At 38.0% G+C, this 26,448-nt stretch overlaps 1 pseudogene; it reads left to right on the forward strand.

Moving 5' to 3' along the window:
• Nucleotides 1-23,871: 23,871 nt before the first annotated feature.
• LOC119540623 lies at nt 23,872-25,576 on the forward strand (annotated as a pseudogene).
• Nucleotides 25,577-26,448: the final 872 nt, after the last annotated feature.

A 26,448-nucleotide genomic window follows, 5' to 3' on the forward strand; every position in this document is an offset into this window, starting at 1 on the left:
TGCGTACCTGTAGTGAGCAGTTCACACTCGCTACTTAAAACCCCAGTTGGAGCTCAGCTGAGCTATATTCGCTTGCTGGGAGAGAGCTTCTCTCTGGCACCACGAGGCTTTGCAGCTCGGGCTATGGGGGAGGGGGGTCTCACGACTTGGATCCGCAGGTTTTACTTACAGATTTTATGCTGTGTTCTTGGGCATTCCTCCCAATTCAGGTTGGTGTATGATGAGTGGATGGTGTCTTTTGTCCCCGCACAGTTATTCTGGATTATTTACTAGTTGTTTCCGGTTTTTTGTAGTTGTTCCAGGGGGACTACTTAGCTTCCACTCCTCTCTATGCCACCATCTTGCCCCACCTCCTCAAATACTTTTTTATCCCCTGCCCAAATTACTCTGGGATGTGTCAGGGCTTAACACCAACCTGTAATTGGGATTCTTTTTATAGACTTATTACCAGTATTTTATGACCCATATGCTATTTCAAATGAAGTTGATTGCCAGTTTTTACTGCTAGTGTATAAGAACACATTTGTTTTTGGTACACTGACACTATATCATGTACTCTTACAAAACTAACTTATTAATATCAGTAATTGTTTTTTTATGGTTTGGGGGTTCTTGTACACATATAGTCATAGGAACATGGAGACTTCTTCCTTTATCTCTTGGTATTTTATTTTTTTATTTATTTATTGCAATTTCTGGGACTCTCAGTATAACTATTACAAGTAATGGTGAATGTGAGACCCTTTGCCCTTTTTCTTATACACAGGGGGAAAACCTGTCTTTTATCAAGTATGATAGTTGTAGACTTTTCATGTATGCTTTCTATCCAAATGAGGCAATTTCCTGCTATTCTTATTTTGTTGAGTTTTTATTGTGATTGAGTGTTGAATTTTGTAAATCTTGAATTTGTTGAAATGATTATGTTATTTATTTCTTTATTCTGTTACTATGATGATGTACACTGATTACTTTTTTAATGTGAAGCCAATTTTTTATTCTTGGTTTAAACCCTACTTGTTTTTTATATATGTTTGCATATATTGATGAATTGGGTTTGCCAATATTTACTTAAGGATATTTGCATCTGTGTTCAGGTGAGATACTGGTCTATAGTTTGCTTATTTGTGAAATCTTTATCAGTCTTGGTATTAGATTTAGCTGGTCATATATAATGAGTTGGGCAGTGTTCTCTATTATTTGAAAGAATGTTTTATCACTTTTTTTTTTTTTTTTATCATCATTTTATTGAGATATATTCACATACCACGCAGTCATACAAAACAAATTGTACTTTCGATTGTTTACAGTACCATTACATAGTTGTACATTCATCACCTAAATCAATCCCTGACACCTTCATTAGCACACACACAAAAATAACAAGAATAATAATTAGAGTGAAAAAGAGCAATTGAAGTAAAAAAGAACACTAGGTACCTTTGTCTGTTTGTTTGCTTCCCCTACTTTTCTACACATCGATCCATAAACTAGACAAAGTGGAGTTTGGTCCTTATGGCATTCCCAATCCCACTGTCACCCCTCATAAGCTACATTTTTATACAACTGTCTTCGAGATTCATGGGTTCAGGGTTGTAGTTTCATAGTTTCAGGTATCCACCACCAGCTACCCCAATTCTTTAGAACCTAAAAAAGGTTGTCTAAAGTGTGCGTAAGAGTGCCCACCAGAGTGATCTCTCGGCTCGTTTTGGAATCTCTCTGCCACCGAAGCCCATCTCATTTCCTTTCACATCCCCCTTTTGGTCAAGAAGATGTTCTCCATCCCACGATGCCGGGCCCACACCCCTCCCCGGGAGTCATACTCCACGTTGCCAGGGAGATTCACTTCCCTGGGTGTCTGATCCCACGTAGGGGGGAGGGCAGTGATTTCACCCTTCAAGTTGGCTTAGCCAGAGAGAGAGGGCCACATCTGAGCAACAAAGAGGCATTCAGGAGGAGACTCTTAGGCACAAATACAGGGAGGCCTAGCCTCTCCTCTGCAGCAACCGTCCTCCCAAGGGCAAAACTTATGGTAGAGGGCTCAACCCATCAAACCACCAGTCCCCCATGTCTGTGGTCATGCCAGCAACCATGGAGGTGGGGTAGGCGAATACCCCTGCATTCTCCTCAGGCTCCTCAAGGGGGCACTACATCGTTTTTTTTTTTTTTTTTTTTTTCCTTGTTTGTCTTTTTTCTTTTTTTTTTTTTTTTTAACTTTCCCTTCTTTTTTCAAATCAACTGTATGAAAAAAAAAGTTAAAAAGAAAACAAACATACAATAAAAGAGCATTTCAAAGAGACCATAGCAAGGGAGTAAGAAAAAGACAACTAACCTAAGATAACTGCTTAACTTCCAACATGTTCCTACTTTACCCCAAGAAAGTTACATACTATAGCAACATTTCAGTGAACTTGTTCCTACTACATCCATCAGAAATTAACAGACCATAGTCATTTCTGGGCATCCCCAGAACGTTAAATAGCTTATCTGTTCTTCTTGGATTATTGTTCCCCCTTCCTTAATTGCTCTCTACTGCTAGTTCCCCTACATTCTACATTATAAACCATTTGTTTTACATTTTTCAAAGTTCACATTAGTGGTAGCATATAATATTTCTCTTTTTGTGCCTGGCTTATTTCGCTCAGCATTATGTCTTCAAGGTTCATCCATGTTGTCATATGTTTCACCAGATCGTTCCTTCTTACTGCCGCGTAGTATTCCATCGTGTGTATATACCACATTTTATTTATCCACTCATCTGTTGATGGACATTTGGGTTGTTTCCATCTCTTGGCAATTGTGAATAATGCTGCTATGAACATTGGCGTGCAGATATCTGTTCGTGTCACTGCTTTCCGATCTTCCGGGTATATCCCGAGAAGTGCAATCGCTGGATCGAATGGTAGCTCTATCTCTAGTTTTCTAAGGAACTGCCAGACTGACTTCCAGAGTGGCTGAACCATTATACAGTCCCACCAACAATGAATAAGAGTTCCAATTTCTCCACATCCCCTCCAGCATTTGTAGTTTCCTGTTTGTTTAATGGCAGCCATTCTAACCGGTGTTAGATGGTATCTCATTGTGGTCTTAATTTGCATCTCTCTAATAGCTAGTGAAGCTGAACATTTTTTCATGTGTTTCTTGGCCATTTGTATTTCCTCTTCAGAGAACTGTCTTTTCATATCTTTTGCCCATTTTATAATTGGGCTGTCTGTACTATTGTCATTGAGTTGTAGGATTTCTTTGTATATGCAAGATATCAGTCTTTTGTCAGATACATGGTTTCCCAAAATTTTTTCCCATTGAGTTGGCTGCCTCTTTACCTTTTTGAGAAATTCCTTTGAGGTGCAGAAACTTCTAAGCTTGAGGAGTTCCCATTTATCTATTTTCTCTTTTGTTGCTTGTGCTTTGGGTGTAAAGTCTAGGAAGTGGCCTCCTAATACAAGGTCTTGAAGATGTTTTCCTACATTATCTTCTAGGAGTTTAATGGTACTTTCTTTTATATTGAGATCTTTGGTCCATTTTGAGTTAATTTTTGTGTAGGGGGTGAGGTAGGGGTCCTCTTTCATTCTTTTGGATATGGATATCCAACTCTCCCAGCCCCATTTGTTGAAAAGACCATTATGGCTCAGTTCGGTGACTTTGGGGGCCTTATCAAAGATCAGTCGGCCATAGATCTGAGGGTCTATCTCTGAATTCTCAATTCGATTCCATTGATCTATATGTCTATCTTTGTGCCAGTACCATGCTGTTTTGGCAACTGTGGCTTTATAATAAGCTTCAAAGTCAGGGAGTGTAAGTCCTCCCACTTCGTTTTCTTTTTTAAAGTGTCTTTAGCAATTCGAGGCATCTTCCCTTTCCAAATAAATTTGATAACTAGCTTTTCCAAGTCTGCAAAGTAGGTTGTTGGAATTTTGATTGGGATTGCATTGAATCTGTAGATGAGTTTGGGTAGAATTGACATCTTAATGACATTTAGCCTTCCTATCCATGAACATGGAATATTTTTCCATCTTTTAAGGTCCCCTTCTATTTCTTTTAGTAGAGTTATATAGTTTTCTTTGTATAGGTCTTTTACATCTTTGGTTAAGTTTATTCCTAGGTACTTGATTTTTTTAGTTGCTATTGAAAATGGTATCTTTTTCTTGAGTGTCTCTTCAGTTTGTTCATTTCTAGCATATAGAAACATTACTGACTTATGTGCATTAATCTTGTATCCCGCTACTTTGCTAAATTTGTTTATTAGCTCTAGTAGGTGTATCGTTGATTTCTCAGGGTTTTCTAGATATAAGATCATATCATCTGCAAACAATGACAGTTTTACTTCTTCTTTTCCAATTTGGATGCCTTTTATTTCTTTGTCTTGCCGGATTGCCCTGGCTAGCACTTCCAGAACAATGTTGAATAACAGTGGTGACAGCGGGCATCCTTGTCTTGTTCCTGATCTTAGAGGGAAGGCTTTCAGTCTCTCACCATTGAGTACTATGCTGGCTGTGGGTTTTTCATATATGCTCTTTATCATGTTGAGGAAGTTTCCTTCAATTCCTACCTTTTGAAGTGTTTTTATCAAAAAGGGATGTTGGATTTTGTCAAATGCTTTTTCAGCATCTATTGAGATGATCAATTGATTTTTCCCTTTCGAGTTTTTAATGTGTTGTAATACATTGATTGTTTTTCTTATGTTGAACCATCCTTGCATGCCTGGAATGAACCCCACTTGGTCATGGTGTATGATTTTTTTAATGTGTCTTTGGATTCGATTTGCAAGTATTTTGTTGAGGATTTTTGCATCTATATTCATTAGGGAGATTGGCCGGTAGTTTTCCTTTTTTGTAGCATCTTTGCCTGGTTTTGGTATTAGATTGATGTTAGCTTCATAAAATGAATTAGGTAGTGTTCCATTTTTTTCAATGTTTTGAAAGAGTTTGAGTAAGATTGGTGTCAGTTCTTTCTGGAAAGTTTGGTAGAATTCCCCTGTGAAGCCATCTGGCCCTGGGCATTTATTTGTGGGAAGATTTTTGATGACTGATTGGATCTCTTTGCTTGTGATGGGTTGGTTGAGGTCTTCTATTTCTTCTCTGGTCAGTCTAGGTTGTTCATATGTTTCCAGGAAATTGTCCATTTCTTCTGCATTATCCAGTTTGTTGCCATACAGTTGTTCATAATATCCTCTTATAATTTTTTTAATTTCTTCAGGATCTGCAGTTATGTCACCTTTTTCATTCATTATTTTGTTTATATGGGTCTTCTCTCTTTTTGATTTTGTCAGTCTAGCTAGGGGCTTGTCAATCTTGTTGATCTTCTCAAAGAACCAACTTTTGGTGATATTTATCCTTTCTATTGTTTTTTTGTTCTCTATGTCATTTATTTCTGCTTTAATCCTTGTTATTTCTTTTCTTGTACTTGGTTTAGGATTGGTTTGCTGTTCATTTTCTAGCTTCTTCAGTTGATCCATTAGTTCTTTGATTTTGGCTCTTTCTTCCTTTTTAATATATGCGTTTAGTGCTATAAATTTCCCCCTTAGCACTGCTTTTGCTGCATCCCATAGGTTTTGGTATGTTGTGTTCTCATTTTCATTCGTCTCTATATATTTAGCAATTTCTCTTGCTATTTCTTCTTTAACCCACTGATTGTTTAGGAGTGTGTTGTTTAACCTCCAGGTATTTGTGAATTTTCTAAGTCTCTGATGGTTATTGACTTCTAATTGTATTCCATTGTGGTCAGAGAATGTGCTTTGAATAATTTCAATCTTTTTAAATTTATTGAGGCTTGTTTTATGTCCCAGCATATGATCTATTCTGGAGAAAGTTCCGTGAGCACTAGAAAAGTATGTGTATCCTGTTGATTTGGGATGTAATGTCCTGTAGATGTCTGTTAAATCTAATTCATTTATCAGATTGTTTAGGTTTTCAATTTCCTTATTGGTCTTCTGTCTGGTTGATCTATCTATAGGAGAGAGTGATGTGTTGAAGTCTCCCACAATTATTGTGGAAACATCAATTGCTTCCTTTAGTTTTGCCAATGTTTCTCTCATGTATTTTGTGGCACCTTGATTGGGTGCATAGACATTTACGATTGTTATTTCTTCTTGCTGAATTGCCCCTTTTATTAGTATGTAGTGGCCTTCTTTGTCTCTCAAAACATCCCTGCATTTGAAGTCTATTTTATCTGAGATTAATATTGCTACACCTGCTTTCTTTTGGCTGTAGCTTGCATGAAATATTTTTTTCCATCCTTTCACTTTCAGTTTCTTTGTGTCCCTGTGTCTAAGATGAGTCTCTTGTATGCAACATATTGATGGTTCATTTTTTTTGATCCATTCTGCGAATCTATATCTTTTAATTGGGGAGTTTAATCCATTTACATTCAACGTTAAAACCGTGAAGGCATTTCTTGAATCGGCCATCTTATCCTTTGGATTATGTTTGCCATATTTTTCCCTCTCTCTATTAATATCCTTTATTGTACCCATACCGAATCTCTTTAGTACTGAACCTTTCTCCAAGTCTCTCTGTCCTGTCTTTGTTTCTCTGTCTGTAGGGCTCCCTTTAGTATCTCCAGTAGGGCAGGTCTCTTGTTAGCAAATTCTCTCAGCATTTCTTTGTCTGTGAAAAATTTAAGCTCTCCCTCAAATTTGAAGGAGAGCTTTGCTGGATAAAGTATTCTTGGCTGGAAATTCCTCTCACTCAGAATTTTAAATATATCGTGCCACTGCCTTCTTGCCTCCATGGTGGCTGCTGAGTAGTCACTACTTAGTCTTATGCTGTTTCCTTTGTATGTGGTGAATTGCTTTTCTCTTGCTGCTTTCAGAACTTGCTCCTTCTCTTCTATGTTTGACAGTGTGATCAGTATATGTCTCGGAGTGGGTTTTTTTGGATTTATTCTATTTGGAGTTCGCTGAGCATTTATGATTTGTGTATTTATGTTGTTTAGAAGATTTGGGAAGTTTTCCCCAACAATTTCTTTGAATACTCTTCCTAGACCTTTACCCTTTTCTTCCCCTTCTGGGACACCAATGAGTCTTATATTCGGACGTTTCATATTATCTATCATATCCCTGAGGTCCATTTCGAGTTTTTCAATTTTTTTCCCCATTCTTTCTTTTATGTTTTCATTTTCCATTCTGTCATCTTCCAGGTCACTGATTCGTTGTTCAACTTCCTCTAGTCTTGTACTATGAGTGTCCAGAATCTTTTTAATTTGGTCAACAGTTTCTTTAATTTCCATAAGATCATCCATTTTTTTATTTAGTCTTGCAATGTCTTCTTTATGCTCTTCTAGGGTCTTCTTGATTTCCTTCATATCCCGTACTAGGGTCTCATTGTTCATCTTTAGTTCTTTGAGTAGCTGCTCTAGGTGTGTCTCTTCTGGTCTTTTGATTTGGGTGCTTGGGCTTGGGTTATCCATATCGTCTGGTTTTTTCATATGCTTTATAATTTTCTGTTGTTTTTGGCCTCGTGGCATTTGCTGACCTTGATAGGGTTCTTTTAGGGTTTGTAGACCAGTTGAAGTCCTTATCTCTAATTTATCAGATCTACAGCTTCGTGGAGTACACTTTCTCTAACTAACCAGCAGGTGGCGTCCACGAGCCACCTGTTCTCCACAAGCCAGATCTCCCCTGCTTAGCCTTTTTGGTGAGTGGGGGAGTGAGTCTTGTGGGGCCCAATTGGTGTCCCAAGCTTGCGTGTGTAGTTGGTGTTGCCTGCCCTGTATGTGGGGCGTGTTTCTGGGCAGTCGGGGAGGGGGGGTGGCCCTAACAATCAAATCTCCCTGATGATCCTAGAGTTTTAAAGCTACTGCAATAGTCTAATCCTTCAGTTCAGTCCTGCCACAGTTTGTCTCTGCCACTGACCCACAAGTCTTTGGTATTGGCGTATGGCTCCTGAGACTTGCAAGTGGGCCCCTCTTCCAGGCTGTGCACCCCGGGTCCTCTGTTGAGGGATGACTGTGCTATGTCGCAGGTGAGTGCCGTCCCCCCAGGGCAGTTCTGGGCTGCTGGGCTGTGTTGGGAGGCTCCCAGTCTGCTCAAATGATGGCTGAATGGGGCTCTGTTAATTCACACTGCTCCCCCTTCCCAGCTCTGGGACATTCAGCTGAGGTTGCAGGGAAGGCTAATGTCCACGCCCAGTTTTGTGGTGTGTGCCTGTTATTGGAAGCACTTCCGTCACACTGGGTTGTCTGGGGCAGCTCTGGGCTATGGGGCTGGCGATGGGCAGGAGTGTTTCCTGTCCACCAGGATGGTGGCTGTGAGCGGACACCCCCCTTTTCTTGGGAAGTTGTGTTGTTTAGTGAATTTTCTCAGCCACTGGATTATTGCCTTTTGTCTCAGAGCTCTCTTAGTTCTGCTCTTGACTTGACGTGCCCAAATTTCAATTCTTTGAAGCTTTCTGTATTGAGCTTCTTAGAGTAATTGTTTTAGAAAAAGCAAAAAGGATTTAAAAAAAAAAAAAAAAAAAAAAACGGCCCTCCTCAGAGATCTAATGGGTTATTGAAATGCTAATAGACAAAGCAACCAGGGCCATTAAGGAAAAGTGCCCAGGGCAGAGAGATCAGCCTTGCTTCGGGATTTGCATATGCGCCTCAAGGCCTGATCTCCGCCCTTCCCCTTTCTGTGTTCACCAGAACTCCAAAAATCCTCTGCTTTTATTTTGGAGTTTTTCGTGTTGTTTTTTTTCTATGCCTGTCTCCTCTCTGCTGGGCTGGCTGCTCTCAGAGTCTCTGGTGTCTGGCCTCAGTCTATCTATGGTTGGAGTTTGAATCAGTAGAATGAGTTTCCGGTAAGAGCAGCCACTGCAATTCTCCCTTCTCCTTCCTGGAGCTGACAGCCCCTCCTCCCCCGGGACTGAGCCTGGCAGGGAGGGGCGCGGGTCCCCTGGCCGCAAAAACTTACAGATTTCGCTGATCTCAGCAGTTCCACGTTTTCATGAGTGTTGTATGAAGTATGCCCAAAGACAGATTGCTCTGTGGTGTCCAGTCCACGCAGTTCCTGGCTTTTTACCTGCTTTCCTGGAGGAGTAACTAAAACATACAGCTCACCAGTCTGCCATCTTGCCCCGCCTCTACCTATCACTTTTTTTTTTTTTTTTTTTAATCATTCTAGCTAGTTTGGTCTTCTGTGGATCTTTGGAAAGAACTAGCTTTTGGCTTTGTTAATTTTCTCTACTGTCTGATTTCTGTTGTAGTAACTTTTTTCTTTATTATTTCATTCTCTCTAGTTACTTGAGTATATCTTATTCTCTTTTCTAGATTCTTAGAGGGTACCATAGGACTTTCACTTAGACATTTATTTTTGTTACTGAAATAAGCATTTAAGCCTATAAAATTCCCTCTACACACTGCTATAGTGGCAGCACACAAATTTTGAAATGTATTTTCTTTATTGTTCATTTAAAATATTTTCTATTTTATTATTTCTTCATTGACCCATATTATTTAGAATGTTATTAATTTCCAAATATTAATGGTTTTCCTATACATATAATTGTTGATGATAATTCTGTTGTAATAAAAAATATCACTGTATAATTTCAATCATTTGAATGTATTGAGACTTGTTTTATGTCTCAGTGAATAGTTTATCTTTGTGAATGTATTATGTGTACTTATAAATGCACCATGTGTATTTGAAAACGGTATGAATTCTTGCGGCTGTTGGCTATAGCATTCTATAAATATCAAGTAGATCAATTATTAGATTAGATTATTGATGCGGATAGTCTAAGTAGTACTGTTTAATTATTTGTTTACTGATTGTTCCCTGTATTGTTTACTTATTTATTCTCTCTTTCTTGTTTTCTTTTCAATTATTTGAATACTTCAGAATTCCATTTTAATTGACCTCTTGGTTTTTTATTGGTAACTTTTGTATTATGTTTATAGTGGCTGCCCTAGCAACTGAAAATGTTCCTTTATCAGTTTTTGTTGTGCAGTTCTGCTGGAGAAAATTTTTCTTAGTTTTCTGTTACCAAAAAATGCTTTTTTCTTCCTGATGTATAGTTTTTCCTGAATATAGAATTCTTGGCTTAGAGCTTTTTAAACCAATTTAAAAGAGCTGTTACACTGTCTTCTGGCCTTGCTGGTTTCTGATGAGAAATTAATAGTCATTTGGATCATAGTTTCCCTGTATGTAATATTCTCCCCCCACCCTCCCCAGATACTTTCAAGAAAAGTATGATTTTTACATTCACAAAGCAAACAAACAAACAAAATGGGGTTTTTACATTGTGTGACTGTGGGTTCTGTTTTATTCCTATGAAGATTGCTGATGTTTTTGTTTTAGTCAGATATTAACCTGGTTAGACCCTTCCTGAAGCTCTATCTCACATTCTGTAGTTCAAACTTAGTTAATTTATTTAAGCCTTTTAGTCTGTTTTGTGTATGATTGTATGAGTGATTTGCAGGGCAGCCTGAAACTTGTGTGGTGTCCTTTTCTTCAGCTTGCTTCCCCTTCAGGATTCTTTTTTCCCTCACTGTTCAGTGGCCAGACATGGTTGCCCTTGCTGCTTTCCCTTTTTCCTTAGGGTACAAAGGTGATACTAATTCTTTCAGCATTTAACTGCCTAAATTGTCTGTCCCTCACACATATAGGGTAAAACGACCAAAAGAGGGGTAGGGAAAACCACATGTCTGCTTCACCACTTTTGACCCCTTTTTTCATAGTCTGCCTGCATTTCTTCATTCTTTAGAGTTGTTGGGTAATTTTTTAAAAAAAATTTTTGTCCAGAGTTTATCATTGTAATCAGTAGGAAGGTTGGTTTAGACTGAGATTACATCATCATACCAGAGACAGAATTGTGTATAAGAGCATTAGAATTTTTGCATGCTTGTTACTTTTCAATATCTCTGTTAATGAAGTTTATTATAAAAGGTGGTTAATTGGATTGAGTCCTATGCAATGGTATAAAAGAATGAGGTAGAGTTTTATATTGACATGGAATTATCTCTAAGAAATATTATTGAGAAACAAAAGCAAGTACCATTTGTTTCAGAATAAAAATGGAAAAAGATGTATATTTGTATATGTATGTCTACTATTTAATTTTAGAATAATTTTAAGGTCATGTAAGACAAATACCTTTTCATTATTATTCTCTTTCTCATTTTTTGTTGCATATTCTGGAGTATTTGTTCTTAGGTGAACTTTAAGAGCACACTGCTAAGTAACCTTTGTTCCATTCTTCACAAAATAGTATCTTTTTAAATGTAATTGGGTACCATCACCATCTTGCTTAAGACTTCAGTAGTTTTTAAAATTCGTGATAATGATTAAATAATAATAGATAACATTTATAGAGCTATTTCTAAATATTGAATGTCAGCATTCAATTTCATTCTGTCCTCTTAACCTAAGTTATAGAAATGTTAAATGCGTGTTGTCACTTCTAGCTCCAGAGAAAACAGCAGAGCCGGTATCTGTATCCATCTATGCACCCTGAAATAGGGAAGAACCAAAAATATTCATAAGCACCAGTAATGTCTATTACAGCCTACTTATCTTTCCAATTCCATCCCACATCATTCTTTCCCTTACTTACTATGATTCAGCCATGCAATCCTTCTTCTAGTTTTTGAGTACCGGAAACTCATTCCAGTTTGAGGGCCTTTCTATAGGTTGTTTCCTTTTCCTGGAAAACTGTCTTCCCATTTTTTTCTCATGGCTCCTTATTACTTGGGTCTCCAGTTAATTCACCTTGTAGTAGAGTCTTCCTGGACAATTTTAACCTTCCCCTCATTTCTCTCCATATTGCATATCATTTATTAACTTCATATCACTTACAATAATTTGTAGTTATTTTGTGTTAGCTTTCCTTGATTTTTATCTCCTGTCAGTTTATAAACTCCATGAATATAGGAAATTTGTCTTTACTAAGTTATATCCCCAGAATTTATTACAGTTCTTCACAAAGTGATTTAGAGATATTGGTTGATTAAATCAAGAAATAATCATACCACTAAGACTTTTATTGAAATTACATTAAACATATACATAAATCTGGGAAATTTTGATATTTTTTCTTTATTCTGTATTCCTATCTGAGAGCATGGTTTCTCTTCCCATTATACATATCTGTTTTATTCCTGCCAGTGGATTTTATAATTTCCTTTAACTCTACATATTTCTTATTAAGATTAATGTAAGATATCTGATATTTTCAATGTCTTTGTGAAAATGATTTTATATATTTTTTCCACCTGATTAAGGATAATTTCCATTTCTTTTTTATTAAAGATAGAATAGTGAGAATTATTCAAATTGCCTTTGTGCCCTTGTCTTGCATCAGGTTTTGATTTTCTGATTTACTTTATAACTCTGAATGAGTTTGGATCAAATATAATCTGACTATGGGTAGGAATTTCCTAACAGGGTGTATTAGGGTTCTCCAGAGAACACAAAATTAACCATCACACAGGGTATGTAAGGAAAAGAATTCTAAGCAAAATAAAATTATTTTGGATATTAATATTTTGAATAAATCCTCCACCCAAATTGGTTTTGATCATTTTCTCCTTGCCCTACAAATATCATTTTGAATAATAAAAATGTCTGTTGGTTGGTCATTTCAGTTGTGGTTAATTGATGTTTGGCTGAAATGAATTTGTAGGATTTGGACTAAAGATCTTACCAACTGGCAAATAAATATAAACATAAAAGACAGTTCCTAATTTACAGATTAACAAATAGCCTACAAATTCCATGCCGTATATCAAGGGCCTTATTTTACTAGCTCCACTGCAGTTGATATGGTACTGTTGGATCCTTAAAAACTCAGTAAGTCTCAGAAAGTCTCTTCTCCCCCACTATCCTTAGTTCAGGATGTTTACTTCCTATTTTCTTTTGTTTTCTCTTTCATTTCTATTGTGGTCTCCTGTTCTTTCTTCAGGGCATTTTATCTCATTTTAAAATAAAAGCCCACATCAAGTTGGTCTTCTGCCCCTAAGTCTTTAATGCATATTAGTTTACCAAAAAAGGTCAAACTCCTTAGTAGGAGTACAGTCTGAACCCTAGCTACTTTTCTTAATTAATTTTGTATCTTCAAACATGTATCCTATGATTTCTGGAGAGTGGAACAATCATTTATGCAGCAAGAACTATATGGCAGATGGTTTATATAATTTAATCCTTATAGTAACTTTCTAAAATATAATTTCTTTTTTTTTTGCAGAGGATGAAATGGATGCTCAGAGAAGTAATTTCCTCAGCTTTCCTTCTTCCAGTTGACTGGTGTGTCTGTGACTCAGATGCTCATGATCTTTCCTCTAAATCTTTCTGTCCCTAGGTAATCTACCTACTATTTCTTCTGAAGGTCTTGTTTTCTCACCTCTGTATAAATATTTGTTTGTAATTTGTAATTTTCATTTCGCCTGGAATTATTTCCCTTCCTTATCCTGCTATAAATTAGTACCTTCCAAGATACATGCCATGTTCTTCATGATGGCTCCTCTTTTTGCTCCATGAAGAAATATTTCTCCATTCCTGCCAGTATGGCATAGTAGATTCTGTCTTATAGTATACCTCCTCCCTTTCACAATTTCCCTCCCTGCATTACTATTATGGTTTGTTGGGTCTTTTAGCTTAACTCTAAGCAAGATTCGGGCCTATTGGGACTTGTCGTTATCTTAAATGACCACTGAGAAACTTCTAGGTGAGATTATTCCAAGTAAAGGAGCTTGGTACAATGAAGGTCAGCCAGTAGTAGGAGAGCCAAGGTGTACAAGTCAGGGAGAAAAGTGATTCTGAGGTGTCAGATAGTGGCTGTCATTCTCTCTCTAACTAGGGCTCATAGGGAGAAGAGTCTAAACACAAATAGTGAGAGCATATTACTAAAATGTACAAAAATGAGACCTAAAATCTTTAACAAGTTATAATATAAAGGAATGACATACACGCATACACATACGTACACAACTTCACAACATATCACCCATGCCCTATACCACTATGAGAGTTTCCATGCATTATTGAAAGTTCTCATTGAAAAATGATTATGGGAGGGATTCAGTGTTAGGATGTGGTGCCTAGAATAGCAATCACACAGAAGCAGGAGGGCAGGTTTGGTACTAGCAGGAATGGGAATCTTCAAGATTACATGTGAGACATCGTTGATAATGGGGACAGAGTGTAAGTAAGGATTTTGGCTAAGTTAGATGTCTTAAATTGTTAATAAAGGGGTAGAGGGATAAGCCATCAAATTTGAGATTTTACTCTTAATCTGACTGTATTTGTCCTCATGGAATGGTGGGATGGGGGAGATAGTTTCCATACCCATTCTAAATTATAAGGATTCTATCACATGTACCTAGTATTCTTTTCTTTCGTACATGATATTTGGCACAATGTAGAGTCAGTATCTTTTGATGGATAAAATGAAGAAAAAGGAGGGAAAGAAGAGAAAGAAAGAAGATTTGATAATAGGGATAGCTTGGAATGCCAATTCAAGCATCCTATCTCTAAGTAGGGCTGGCTTGCTAGGTTGCCTGCTATGTTTAATGGTCTATCTGTTCATGTTGTAGCCCATGCAACTTAAAACATTTTTTAAATGATTTCACCTGAAGTTTATTTTCACTTACATTCAAAGTTCAAAAAATCACAAACTGGAGCTTCGTTTGGGTTAACAAATATCCGCTTTTAAAAATACACATATCTCTGAGAATGGTGAGGGATATCATATAATAGTATCAATTAATTCACCTAGATTGCTTTCCTTCTCTCATAAAATTGAATGTTACTGGGAGATAGACCATTACTTAATTTTTCAGAATCAAATAGTTTGGGAGCTGGACTTTTTTAAGAGGATTAGGGTACCATGATGACACCGGACAACTGAAAAGAGATTGGAGAGAGAAATAAAAAGGAACTTTGTTAATGTGAATGGCTCTGTGCCATGAATACAAAAGCAAAGATGTTTTCTATTCTTTTCTTTATAATTTTACATGCCCTCAACTGCTAGCATCTAGGTCTCTATCGAGTATTTAGTAATATAACTCTGCTACTTTAGGGGTAACTGCCTTTTTCAACCCGGTCTTAGAACCTAAGCTATACATTTGAGAGCTGGGGAGTATCTATATAGAACTAGCATCTAGCTGACTCATGACATTTGTCTTTACTGGTGTATATAACTTGTAGAGGCTCTCTTTTCTCTCTGGTGCTGATGCAAATTATCCTACATTCTGGATGTCCAGCCTTAATTGCATGACTTAGTTCTTCATGCAGTCTGTAAAACTACATGCACTTGTTCATATACCTAGGAGAGGAAAGTAGTTAGCTAGTTTAAGGGTACAGAAAAAAGTACCTCAAAAAGCATTTGACACCCAAACTACCCAATTATATAAAGAATAATCTGTATGATGATTTCTATTAAATGGAGGATGTTATAGTGTCTTAAAGTAGCCCTGTTACATTGTTTAAATAACAGAACGTTGAATGAGCTCTGTATCCCAAACCCTGCTTGCAATGGTTCTTTGACCATTGGTTATCTAAATGATTTATTGTTAACATGCAAGTCTGTTTTAGTTCATTCCTGAGCTTCATGATACGTATCCAAGGTATTTACAGAATCTATAACTCTGACCAAAACATATGTGGTCTCAAATTGAAGAGAACATTTAATGCCAAAGCAAAATGACAGATGTCCCTCAGGCCGTTGCTTTGTGCTCATGTAGATTGCAGATTCAAAGCCAGCTCAGCATTTTCTGTAGCCCAATATTTCATCAGGTCTCTGTCAACACAGTTTGATCAATGTCTTCAAAGGAAAGGCAGAAGCAAATGGATGATTAACTTTAAGCATTTATCATTGAGACCAAGCTTGGAGCAGTCCTGAGCAGGGTGATGGATGTCACAGGGAAGCCACTTTGTATCTGCCATTCAAACGAAGCAAGCATGAAAGTAGCTAATGGTATAGGAGAATCCTCATTCCTCATCTTCAGCTTCTCTACTTTTCCCTGTGCAATGTAAATATTCTGCAGTGCCAAATGATATAGCCAGCAAAGGGGAGTTCAGGACACAGAAGAAGAAAAAAGGAAAGACACATTCAATCCAGCCTTCCTCTGTGTTAGGCTTTTCTAGAAACCATTTTGTCTTCCTACAGCTTTTTACAAAGTAAAATACATTCATTATATGAGTGGATAACATGCACGGTGGAATAAACTTAGGATTTGGATTCAGAAGACTTGGGTTTCAGTTCCAGCTCCTCTACCCACTAAGATGTGAGAACTTCAGTAAGTTATCTACTTGTACTGAGTTTTATTACTCTCATGAATAAAATGGGACTAATCAGCCCTGCTTCATAGGATTTCATGAGGATTAACAGAATCAATGTACATGTTTGTGCCTGGCATGTAGTAAGAAAGGCTTGAAAAAAAGTGCATATATATATTTATATATATGTGAATACATTTACATGGAAGGAAGGCCAGGGGATTCTGGCCCACTTTTTAGTCAATCACTCTTTCTGATATAAGCCAAACCAAGAAGCAATTATTCTCAGTACTATTTTTATTAATAGAAACAAATAGTCCGTGACACCACTTTTATTACATATATAAAAACAGACAAAGTTTTGTTAGAGCATTTCTTCACTTTTATACATATATGGCATTAATAAGTATTCTAGAAGAAAGTGTCAAAACTAATGGCCTTTGTTTTATTTGGAAACCATTAATTGTACTGCTGTACTATGTAGATTTTGCCATAATTTGGGGGGTAATTAGTTGACTTTAAAAATAGTACATTTAGATAATAACACTTATAAACCATAATTATTTTAATAAATTATCTTCTGTTCCATTCAGTAACTAAAAATATTACTTGATAAATGCTTTGCAAGATGACTTGTTTCTTTTACAATCATGTGAATTAGAGACGTTTGAGAATATTTTTACTTCTAAGATTCTAATTTGCTATTAAAAAATTGAGTACTCATCTAGCAGACCACCCCAGCCCCAGAGGGTAATTCATTTGGAAAAGATGCTGGGTTGTGTAGGATTTGTCTCATTCTGGAGCACTAGGGTTCCTAATCCATCTTGAGGAGGTAGTACGACTCTAGATATCAGGAACAAAAGTATTTGCCTGTGGGAATAAAAAATGCACCCCCCATCTCTGGATTAGCTGACTGCTAATGTCATGGATAAAAGAGAAAAGGAAAAGGGGAATGAAAATATAGGAAAGAACAACAATGGGATGTACCCACAAACACCTGCATACACTGTGAATGAAGGAAGAATAGAAGATGAACACAGAGGTACAAATAATGGGAAATATGAACAGGCATTGATATTTGAAATATATTGTTGGAATATTAACAATTCTTAACACTCTTCTCAGTGTTTTTATTTATTTATTTATTTGAGGAACATTATATTTAAAGGAAATCTATGACTTGGAAATCATTAAGCACAATGACTTCTCAACAGATCTCACCTCTCCGTTGGGGGCCTGGGCATCCCAGGATACTTGGTTGGACGTATAAGTGGAGCATCACTTGCTCGTAGGCTGCAGAGTGGGGAGTCATGGGGGTGATGTGAAGGAAGCATTTCCTAAGAAGGAACTAAAGGCCTTCATACCCTTCACCAGGTACTTCTTGTCAACTGGCCATGAAGAAGAGGTGATTCCAAGTGTGCAGCCACTGAAAAGAAAGGAAAGAGACCTCATGAAAGTAGAAATGGGAAGCAAGATGAGGAGGGCAGAGCCCAAAGGAATGTCCTGCACCTAAGGAACATAGCTAAAGTGGCCTTTTGTAGCGGCCCTCTGGTCTCATGTAGGAGTAGGAAGAAGCGACTGAGGTACCACGAATGTGCTAGTACAAACTTGAAGGTTGTCCTGTCTTTCTCCCTTGTTTTGTAGTGTCTCAACCTACCTGTGAACAAAAAAAGAAAGAAAATGGTCCTTCTTTCCAGGTTTATTGTGGAGAGATCATAATTCCATTTAGCTGTCTTTGCCTCACAGTTTATAAGCTGCACATGTGTCAACAGAGATTTATCCTAGGGTACACATCTGAGCTATGGCCAGATGAAGGATGAGAATCAGTGCTGTGTGATCACATTTGTGTAAGAGACGATTCCTTGACTTTTAAATAATCATTTCCTATAGCTCAAACTCCCATTTGTTGATTAGTTCTTGGTGCTGAGAAAAATAGCTTGTTTGGGATTGTTTTCTAAACAGATTGCTTCCAATCTGTTTTCTAAATACATTTTCTTCCTTAATTTCATTCACATTTGTAGATTCCTGATTCTCTGGCAAAGCTAGTTTGGATATGTTGTGAGACGTGGAATTAAGAAATCTTTGACCTGAAGTTCCTGGTTTTGGGAGTCACAGTTTGCAGTTCTAACATCAGTTTCACATAGAATTTCTAAAAGGCATTGTGGGAGCATTGCCTAAGCCTGCTCCATCTGTCATTCAAAGGCAATTTTGTTATGGATTGCTTCTCCAGAGTAGTTTGAAAATACGAAAATCTGTAACTGAAGTTCTTGGAAAATTACTTTTATTATAAAGATCAAATCAAATCCCTTTAAACCACATATATTTATATCAAAATATCTTTGTTTAATAAATTACTTAAGCCTATATCCCTTTTCCTCTGTGACATGAGTTCTACCATAAAAGGAATTAGGAAAGCCCCTTAGAAAGTATGTTTTATATATATGTGTGTGTGTATATGTATATATAATATTATTTGTTTTATATAATATGTTTCTGTGTGTGGCATGTATATGATTATAAGAAGTTAAACATATGTTTTATAAAGATATGTTTCATGTTCTCTTATTCAAGATTCCAAATCAAAATGCTAGACTTCAAGCACAAACACTGTAGTGACAATTATCAATTGACATTAATAGGTTCACACTAAGGGAATGATATAAACATCCCTTGGGTTCATGATATAGTATTTTCTTTTCCAAAGGATAGAGAGGGAAGTCCATATAATCAAAACCAACCACAGGGTGATCAGCAACAACCCTCAGGACATTTATGGAAGTGTTAATGTAGAATGGACAGTTGTGGATGGCAATACTTGAGTCAATGAGTGCCCCATCAGAACCTCAGGAAGCACAATTGTCAACATGCCATTCCCCAAGGCATATATACATATACAGCTATGCCTAAACTACTCTGGATGTGTGTGGATGGGGCCACGTCATCTCAGCCAGTTATATTTTATCAGTCTCAGGGTTATACAATGTACAATGTGACTTCTGAGTACAACTAAGAACAGAACATCAGGCATGAATATCGTCCTCATTTGTCATTAAAAATCCTGGCCCAGGTAGGTTCTTGAATTTAGAGCTGCAGAACAGGAAGAGGGACATTTACTCAGAGGTCTCTGAGAGTTGTGGTAACAGAATCTTAGACCAGTCATAAGGCTTATTCTACAACCACCAATGAGAATCTGCTACCAGTTGTTCTACTCTTTACCTTTCTTGATGTCTTATTTCCTTCAGGTTCCTGGACCTTCCTGTAGGAAAGATGCAGAGTCCTGTGCCCTAATAGGATAGGACAGTATTTAATACATTCCTTCCTTTTACTTCTTCCTCTCTTCACTGTAGAAGGAAGTTTACCCAGTCAAGACAGTGAGCAGGGCTTGGAAGCCCTGTCAGCAGCCTCAGAGTTGAGGTGAGACTAAGAACAATGAAGGGGATAATTTAAAAAATAAAATAGTTGATAACCCCCACAAGTCTTCAGATCATTACTTAAATTCATCATTTGGCTAATGTTGTCAGGTAAGGCATTAATTATTTAAAATAGATTATGAGTATAGAAAAGCTTTGTATCTCAGACGAATAACTTTGTGAACAAATTGTGCAGGTTTGAATGTATTATGTCCCCCAGAAAAAGCCACATTCTTTGATGCAGTCTTGTGGGGCAGATGTTTTGGTGCTGATTAAATTTGCATGGAAATGCGCCCCACCCAACTGTAGGTCATAACTCTGATGAGATATTTCCATGGATGCATGGCCCCACCCATTCAGGGTGGGCCTTGATCAGTGGAGCCATATAAATGAGCTGATGGGCAGAGGGAACTCAGTGCAGCTGTGAGTGATGTTTTGAAGAGGAGCCACAGCCAAGAGGGACACTTTGAAGAAAGCACAGGAGCTGCAGATGAGAGAGAGTTTGAAGACGGCCATTGAAAGCAGACTCTTGCTCCAGAGAAGCTAAGAGAGGACAAATACCCCAAGTGCAACTAAGAGTGACATTTTGGAGGAACTGCAGCCTAGAGAGGAATGTCCTGGGAGAAAGCCATTTTGAAGCCAGAACTTTGGAGTAGACACCAGCCATGTGCCTTCCCAGCTAACAGAGGTTTTCCGGACACCATTGGCCATCCTCCAGTGAAGGTACCTGATTGTTGATGACTTACCTTGGATGCTTTATGGCTTTAAGACTGTAACTGTCTAACCAAATAACCCCCCTTTTATAAAAGCCAACCCATCTCTGGTGTTTTGCATTCCAGCAGCATTAGCAAACCAGAACACAAATATTGGAGAAATAACTGAGTATAGAATCAAATAACTGAAAGTGTCCTGCTGATACAACTAGATATTTTTAGTGTTAGATGTGACTTGTGATCTGTGTTCTTCAGTGAAGCATCTCAGTGGGGCAATAATAGCACTTATTTCCAGAGCAACTTTCAGGCATGAGTGTCTGTTGCCTTCCAAATATCACTCCTATCTCCATGCATCCTCTCAGTTTCTGATGTTGTCCTTGGATTCATCTCCCTTCGTAAGCAATTTCCTTTCATTTTTCAACCTCTGAATACCTCACATGGGTGTTCATTATACATATCACATAGCTCAGTGAATTCTTTGTATTCCTCCACTGGAGTGAATCAAGCTATGTGGAGAAAGGAAAGGGAAAAAATGAGATCATCTGACATGCATAGCTTTTCCTTTGTATGATTTTCATTGTAGACACTCATCATAAGCACTAAGTGAGTCAAAGACCGTTAATACTTGAAAAGTATTTTAATATCTCCTGATACTTTTTAATATCTCATGGTACTTTTTACATTATGGAAAGCAACTGAAAGGCAGCAACTATTCACAACATTTTCCCTTTCCTCTTTTTCAATGACAGTGTTTTGCTGAGCTAGCCAAAGGCAAAAGGAAAAAAGAGGAAATTTTTTCTTTATAAGGCTTCTGGGATTTTCAAGTGCATCCCTGTATGATTCTGATTAAGTTGCCTAACTTCTCTGAGTCTCAGGTTTTCTCATCTATAAAATGAATAAAATATTGCATGCTTCTCAGGATTATAAATTCAATAGATATTTCCTGATCTTCTATTCTGTTCTGTATCTCTGAGATGCAGCAATGAACAAAAGAGATAAAGTTTCTGGCCTCAAGAAGCTTAAATTCTCATGAAAAGAGACAGGATATAAATAAATAAGTAAAATATATGGTTCATAAGATGGTGATAAGTTCTCAATATATAGTTCATAAGATGGTGATAAGTTCTCATGGTGGGGAGTGAAGTCCTGGGATTTGTGCAATGTTAAATGGCCATGTCAGGGATGGCTTCTCTGATCAGATGGTCAGGCAATATTTTAGCAGAGACTGAAGGAGACAAGGAAGAGAGCCATGGAGAATCCAAACAATGAGAATAGCAAATGCAAATGCACTGAGGTTAAAGTTTGCTTAAAAAGATTTAGGAATACAAAGAAATTCAGTGTGGTTGGAGCATCCAATGAGGGAAGGAGTTGTGGGAGATCATGTGGGCCTTGTAAGCCAAGGTCAAGTCAAGATCTTGGATTTTATTATGGGTGAGATAAGAAGCTTTCTGATGAGTTTGAGCAGAGGAGTGATCTTTTTTTTCTCTTTTTTTCTTTAAGAAAAATCTAACTGCTATTTGGGTAGCAGACCTTGGTGGTGGTTATTCTGTTATGTGACTGTATGCTTCACTTGGCTGCCAAGAAAATACACCCATTTTGGGGGCTGAATCCTTGTCTTCTTTCTGATTCTATGCTCAACTCCCAGTGATCTCATGGTAGTTTTAAATGCCCTCTATATTCTGATGCCCAGGCCTCTTTCCTGAATTCCAGACCCATACATACATCCAACTCCCACTGCAACTGAGGTATCCGATATACATCTCTAACTCAACTTGACTCAAACTGAAGTCCTGATCTCCTCATTCCCAAACCTGAACTACCCTTATTCTTCCTTATTAATTGATGGCAACTCCATTTCTCCAGTTGCCCAGCAAAACCAGCCTCGATTTCTTCTCTTGCTCATCCTCCTACATCCCATTTGGAAAACCAAGTCATGACCATTTCTCACTACCCCTACTGTCCAAGATACCACCATATTTCACCATAGCCCTGTAACTCATCTCTCTACGTCTATTCTTACTGTTTCTGTTTATTCCCACTGCAGTAGCCAGGGTGATTATTTAAAAATATAAGTCAGATTCTACCACTTCTCTGCTTAAATATTTATCGGGTCTCCATTTCACTCACAGTAAATGTGAAAGTCCTTATGCATCTCCTAGACTTTAGTCCCACTTACACTGCTACAGCCCCACTGGCCTCCTGGCTATCAGGAACCACCTCCCCTCCTGCACTTTAAAAGGGCCTTTGTGCTGACTGTTCACTCTGCCTGGAACACTCTTCTATGCATAGCTAACTCCTTATCTCCTTCAATTTTTGACTCAAATATCATCATTTCAAAGAGGCCTACCCTGGAAATCCCTCTTTTTATACTTACAACCCACCTATCCACCCCAGAAACCTCTAACTCCCCTTACCTGGATCTACATTTTAGAAGTATAGTATTTATCAGCTTCTCACATACAAGATAATTTATGTATTAATATCTTTCATTATTTATACTCTGTCAGCCTTGTTAGAATGCAAGCTCCACGAGGGCAAGAATCTTTTTGTTTTGTTCAGTGCTAGATATTAAGCATCTAGGACAGTGCCTGGCATGTAGTAAGTACTTAATAAATAACTGCTGAGTGAATGAAAGGAGCAGGGATTTAATTAGAAAAGACTCTGTCCCCTTAATTCTTTGATGCCAAGTTAACTGCATGAGAAGAGCCCAGCCAGTGGGGTACTTGGAGAAAAGCCTCAGATGAGAGCTAAGGAAACACGTGGGATAGTGTTCCAGTTTGTTAAAGCTGCTGGAAGGCAATATACCAGAAATGAATTGGCTTTTTTAAAGGGGATTTATTAAGTTACAAATTTACAGTTCTAAGCCCATGAAAATGTCCAAATTAAGGCATAAAGAGGTAGATACCTTCTCTGAGGAAAGACCCATGGCATCTGGGGTTCCTCTGTCACCTGGGAAGGCACATGGCTGGCTCTGCTGAACATTCTCTCCTGGGTTTAGCTTCTGGTTTCAGTGGCTTTCTCCAAAATGTCTCTGGGCTTCTGTCTCAGTTCCTGTGGGTCCCTGCTTGTTTCTCCTGGGGGCAAACTCTGGATTACATATCTTAGCTTCTCTCTTAGCTTCCCCTGGGGACAAACTCTGGATTTCATCTCTTAGCTTAGCATCTTCAAACATCTTTTTTTTGGTATATCCAAGCATCTGGGTCTGTGTCAGCTCTGAGCTCTCTCTTCCTGAGCTCTCTTAAAGACTCTAGTAAACTAGGTGTGGGGTCACACCTTCATGGAAATGATCTAATTAAAAGGTTCCACCTACAATTGGGTGGGTCACATCTCCATGGAAACAACCTAATCAAAAGATCCCACCCACAATAGATCTGCCCCCACAAGAGTGGATTAAAACAACATAGTCTTTTTTGGGATACCTAACATAACATATTCAAACCAGCACAGATGGATTATCCACTCTTCCCCTTGTCATCTGAGTCACCCTAAGGAAGTGAGTTAAATGTCTTTAATTGTCAGATTTCTTTTTGTTGTTGTTCAAATGAGGAAAAGCATGATGATATGTGAAAAGAAATGGGTGAGTGTCTGAAAATTCTTGTCTTAGAGAACAACCCAAAATAAACTCTCAATAAAATGTAATCAACCAAAAATCCCTTCATGTATATTATTTTAGGTTTAAGATAAATTTGCTTGGTGCCAGAGGCAGGTGAATGTCAAGTAGAGTCATCTCTCCTGTCCAACATTTATGAAGCAATGGAAGCCAGCATCACCCACAAGGCTTCACAAGGCAGTCCTTGAAGATCCACTTGCTCTGGCATTAACTTATTTTGAATTTTTTTCTCCATCTGCAAACTGCTATGTCACTAGAATATGAACTCCCTAAACTCAGAGAGCTTTATCTGTTTTGTTCACTGCTGTATTTCCAACTCCTGGAATAGTCCTGGCTCTTCAGTAGGGGCACATATATATTTGTTGAATAAGTGAACAAACGGTATAGCTGAGTACACTGAAGAGTGGCTAGTGAGTTAAGAGGAGAACAGAGAGATTGTCCTGGAGGTCAACTGAAGAAAGCATTTGGAGGAGGCAATGATCAGCTGTGTCAGATGTTGCTGATAGATTGGGTAAGATGAGTATTGAGAATTGACTGTTGGATTTGACACAGTAGCAGTGTGTCAGTCATGTGGTGGGAGAAACTGCCTGATTGGAAAGGTTTAAAAGAGAACAGGAGAATAATAGGAAATACTGATTATAAGTGACTCTTTGTTTTAGTACATATGATTGTTTAAATAAAAACTTTAAAAAGTTAAAAATTATAAGAAATATGGTTACCAAATAATTTTATTAAAATTGACAAAAACCCAAATGCATACTAAGAAATATAATTTAGGGTAAAAAGTATCAGTAGGAACAAAATGAATAACTTTAGAGTGGATATAATGGTTTGGAAATATAAAAGCTCTGAAAACATCTGGGCCCAAATATAAAATTAAAACAGCAATTATATATCAGATAAAATAGCTTTTAATTAAAAAAACTTGACGTGGAGCCCACAGGTGGCACATGCTTTCTCCCTCCTCAGCTCCGGGACGATTGGCCAGAAGATCCTCTATTCCTTCTTTTGCTAGAGCTCTCCAGGAAGCGATGCACGTGCAGCCCTGAGTGCAGTGGTGGAAGCAGCAGAAGCTGAGGAGTGTGGGGTAGCAGAGGGATACAGAAGCCAGCCACAGGAAGAAGGCCCAGGCCAGGCAGGGTGAGTCTGACAGTTGGTCCGAATTCAGAGGAACAAAGCCGTGGCTCTGCGGGAGCTCACGGCTCGCAGTGCGCCTGTGTATTTGGGAGAGAGCTGAAACTCTCAGTGGAGAGTCCAGGAAACTTTCATAAACTTATGGGATTTTCTGCAGAAGAAAGAAAGCATGACACTGTCTATCCACCCCCACACCAAGTCTTCACGTGGACCTAGATGTGTGACATAACAGATGTGAAGGTTGTCATCCTTGCACAGGTCCATATCATGGACCCAGTGAAGCTCACGGGCTCTGCCTTAGTGTTCAAGGACCTGTTCCATCTCAGTTTGGAAAACACTTATATTTTGGCTTTGTTCATCCTGTGCATGGAGATTTATCTGGATGGGCCCAACAAAGTGTTCTCCTACCCAATGCTGTGCTCACTGTTCGAGTGCCTCAAGCCAATTCTCGTAAGGAAAAAGTTGGGAGCAATTCACCAATGCAGCTGTGTCCTGGTTAAAGTCAGAACGTGACTGACCTTGTCTTCTTATCTGGGACCCTTGTGCTCAGAGGAAGGGCAGTGTCAGCAGTTTGGTTCCTGCTGCTACTTATTTTTACCTGGTAGAGTAGACTTTAGGTTTACAAGGCATCTGGTTTCTTATTAGGAAAGGTCCCCTGTGCCCAGCCCTGCATTACACTCTCCGTCAGGTACACTGTCCCCACTGAGCTCAAAGGAAGTGGGAGGACATTTGGCAAGTTTCCAGAAATCTAGCCCTCAGCTGACTCAGAAATTAGGGATCAATATCTTGATTGTAATAGAGGTGAAAAATGCTCAGGGATAATGCTTGGTGAGTCATTAACAGATGGGCAGACACTGAGAGAAGTGATTTAGGTCTTATACTCTTATTCTTTGGGTGTTGCTTGGAATAAATGGTAGGAATTGAACAAGGAAGAGGAGAAAGGGGAATTTTTTTTTTTATATGAGAGGTTAATGTTCTTCTACATTTATCCCAAGTTAGGGTTTTTAAGCAGCATAGGCTGCCAAATGCTGCTTTTTATGCTGTTTTGGGGGATTTTTTTTTTTCCTGCAATACTGGAGAATTTTACTTTTTAAAAAACTATTTGTGCACAAAAACTAAATGAAAAATAGAGTGGGATGGGGGGTGATTTGGGTGTTCTTTTTTACTTTTATTTTTTATCCTTATTCTTATTCTTTCTGGTGTAAGGAAAATGTTCAAAAATAGATTGGGGCAATGAATGCACAACTATATGATGGTACTATGAACAGTTGATTGTACGCCATAGATGATTGTATGGTATATAAATGTATCTCAATAAAACTGAATTTAATTAAAAAAAAACAGCAATTTTAAGGAGAACACCTATGGGAGACAAATACACAGCTTATT

Source organism: Choloepus didactylus, chromosome 7 (assembly GCF_015220235.1).
Source record: "Choloepus didactylus isolate mChoDid1 chromosome 7, mChoDid1.pri, whole genome shotgun sequence".
Classification (NCBI taxonomy): domain Eukaryota; kingdom Metazoa; phylum Chordata; class Mammalia; order Pilosa; family Megalonychidae; genus Choloepus; species Choloepus didactylus.